The following is a 3,881-nucleotide window of genomic DNA, read 5'->3' as shown; positions in this document are numbered from 1 at the left end:
TACACATTAAGATGTCCCGTATACATACATATGACCTGAATGTTTAGGAATAGAAACTAAATGATAACTCATAATTTCATACATTTTTATACCCTTAATCGGATTCTAGGCTTAGTTCTTATCATTTTTGAGTCTTTTACTTTGTGTTTTGTTTTGTAGGTTAAATTGGAGAAAGCGAAAGATTTGGGCTTAGAGTCAAGCAGGATTGAAAGGATGCTGGCCATCCTGATTTTCCAGATTGTCTCTGTTTTGCGTCAACTTCAAGTATTAAACTGTACCTTCTCACAAGGAACTATCAGACGAGTCTTTATACCACTGGAAAGATACGGATGTTAGCTTTCTGAATAATTTTACAGAAGTGGATTCGCATCCTTCTGGAAGAAGTTATAATGATTTAAGCGAACCTAGTTCGGGAAGGCAGATTCTGACTGATCTTGCATATCTTTTCGGAATCTGATTTGTGAAGCCCAAGTGCATGCTCTTAGCACTTTGACGGGCTTGTGTCTAAATGTTTGGAGTAATTCCTTGCGTAGTAGCCTTGCGTTTTCTTTGGAGAGAAGGAATCTATTCCAAGTAGGACTAGAAGACCTAAGAAGCCCAAAGTCAAGTAGGATTTGAGAAGAGAGATATAGGGCAGAAAACCTAGCATGCATGGAGATGAAAGACACAGCATATTCTGCAGAGAACAAGGAGAAGAAAAAGCTCTCACCATCGCTGGTTCTGAGTTCCTTAATTCTTCCATTGTCTGTTTCATGATTTCTTTGATCTAATCATGCGTTTCTGTCACGCCCCTGATTTTACACACATGAAAATCGATATATATAACCCCATAATTATATATGCGTGAACGTCCAGTCATCAATACAAAATACCTGAAATCCTTTTTTCCTTAAACTTACACACATATTGATGCCCTGAACCCTCAAAGTTAATATACACTCGCTCCAAAGAGTTTATATATTACACAAGCTTACGAATTAAATTGTCAACAACAAGATAAAACGTAAATCCTCCTCAGAGCTTACTACAACGGAAGTCCAAATAACGGTAAAGTCACAAAATTTTCTTCTACCGTTTAGCTACAAGTATGCAACCCCCACTTCAGCCACGATTATCCTGACCTGCAGGATTAACCCTAACCGTTTGATTGGTGCACCGGGTTGCCACAACAAACCCGGTAAGCTTTTGCAAGCCCGTATGAGTAACTCAAACCCCACACAACTCACACCAATCACGAGAATAACTCACACCAATCATGTTTAAATCAATAAACAAATCACGGGATAAACCCACAAAATCACGAGATAAACTCACACAAATCACGTTTAAATCAATAAACAAGCACGAGATAAACCCACTCAAATCACGTTTAAATCAATAAACAAGCACGGGATAAACCACTCAAATCACGTTTAAATCAATAAACAAGCACGGCGGACAGACTAGAGCTCTACTGATCGTATTAACTAACCCGGCCAAAGGCATGAAGTCCCGATTTTCCCACCCACGATCACATTTTGTGACCCACGATCCTTGACTCGTAAGTCTTTGGACCGCGGATAAATACCAAAACATCAAAGGAGTCACAATGGACCCAAAATGTTACACGAATCTAAAATGAAAGATTCCCCGTAATTGATCCGTATCAATTACTCCCCGTAAAAACCCATATTTAAATAAACCACCCGCGAACTAAAATGTTCCTCAAACACACAAATCACACGCTTTTCAAAACAAATCAAATCAACATTTCCACAATCATTTGTTTCCAAAAGCCACAACCCAAAACAATAAAAAGCATCATTTCATGCATATTGTTTCAAAATCCACAAACCACCAAAACATATATATTCACGTAAATATATATATTACGTAGTCATCCGCTCAGGAATGCCTACTAATACCAACTATAGTTTGCAGTTAACTAAATAACTCAAAACAGTATGGTGAACCCGTTCGTTAATGAACTTCGTGAGATTACTCACCTCAGAATCCCGCTGCGTCTTCTATACAGAACTGAACTAACACTATCAGCAACAACTCGTCCAATTCACCTTTAGAAGCCTAATCACCAATGATCTCAATCAGTAACGATTCACATTTGATTTAAGTTCGAAACCCCTGCTTTGAACTAAAATCCCCAAAGTGGCGCCAATCGAGGCAAACCACATCCGAGACTCCCAAGTCTTGGAATGCGCCCACGATAGATGTGACCAAACCACAAGTCGATCGGACGCTCGTATCCTCACGGATCGAATAATTCACTGATATGAAACGGCAAAAATCATAACAAATCCATTCGAACTCCAAAATTTGCATATTATATATCGAAACGCTCGTATCGACAAGTAGAGACATATAATACCAGAAACAGACCCATATATGGCCAGAACACCGCCGGAACACCGCCACAGGGATGGCGCACCGCCGCCGGCCAAAACTCAATATTTCACAAAACTCCCAATATCAAAAAGCTTCATCTAAGCATGCTTGTGAACTTTCATAACTGGATCGAAGTCAGAAAACAAGCCTACGGGATCGAAAACTACCTCACAAGCCGTGAACAGTAATCCCAACTGAGTTGAAACCGATTTCCACGTAACCGATCAAAACAAACACCACAGATCGATCAGCAAGCCTATTCTGAACTCAACCAAGGAACACGAAGCCACTAATCGCCGGAGTTGTTTTCTGGCCGGGTCCGAAACACCAACCTGCACCGCCTTCTACCGCCGCTACCACCGAGAATTGGCACTAGAGAACACCACAGGGAGGAGCGCACGGAGGAGACGAACTGATCTGGAAAGTCTCGTCGCCGGAGATGGCCGGAGCTCGCCGGAAAAAACCAGGTCGGATCACCGGGTTCGGGTCGGGTCGAGCACAGGTGATGAGAGAGAACGGAGGTTTCTGGTTTCCGGAAAAGGAAAATGCAAAAAATGGAAATAGTAAGTTTCTGAAAATGGAAACTCCTATTTATAGAACTTTCCCAAAATTTCAAACGCTCATAACTTTCTCATACGAACTCCGATTCTCGCGTTCCACATGTCCACGAACTCGTATCAACGCGCTCTACAACTTTCGTGAAGGAAGTTTTTGGAGAATCCCAATGCATCAAAAGTCAACCTTGAACCCCCCCTAAAGTCATACTTTTCAATAACTAATTCGTCCGAAACACTTCCGCTCCGTCCACGAGCCACGAAACCGTCCAACAACCATAAATTAGATTCCGGAATCCTTGGAAAATAAATACGAATTTCTGGGGCATCACATTTTCATAGTTATGGATTGCTAAACTTCTAAGCTAGGGCTGAGATAAAGCCCCTAGTATGACTATTCTATTTGTTTAGTTGGTTTGCTATTGAATTTCTGGATTTCTATGTTAAACTCTTAATCACCGTTTTCAATAGAACTTTTATTCAAAATCTTCGCTCGGGATCAATAAGACCTAGGTTTTGTTTATGAGTTATTTGGTTGGAGAACATGATGCTTGATCAATGAGTAGATGTTTTCTAGGGTGCCAAAAGAGAATTCAATCTTGTGATTAAAGAGTTGTGAATTAAGAATACAAGTGCTTGATCATAGTCGATATTCTTGTTTTTATGATTTTCTAGTTCTTTTGTGCTTAATGGAGTTGAACATGTTTGCTTGAACCTGATCATTAAGTGGAGTAAATCATAGTTTGGCTACTTGAGTTCTATACATGATCAATAAGTTGGAATTCATAGGTTAGAAGAACTTTGGCATATGTCTGGATCAATAAAGCTATGTACGGAAATTGTTAGCATGTAATCTAGGTGTTCAATAGTATCAACTAGAGAATATGAAGTATTAGGTGGTGGATTCAATGCTTTAGCAGCTTCATAATCTGTACTTAAACTTAA

Source organism: Rosa chinensis, chromosome 2, assembly GCF_002994745.2.
Source record: "Rosa chinensis cultivar Old Blush chromosome 2, RchiOBHm-V2, whole genome shotgun sequence".
Taxonomy (NCBI): Eukaryota; Viridiplantae; Streptophyta; class Magnoliopsida; order Rosales; family Rosaceae; genus Rosa; species Rosa chinensis.
Note: the sequence above shows the minus strand (reverse complement) of the source record.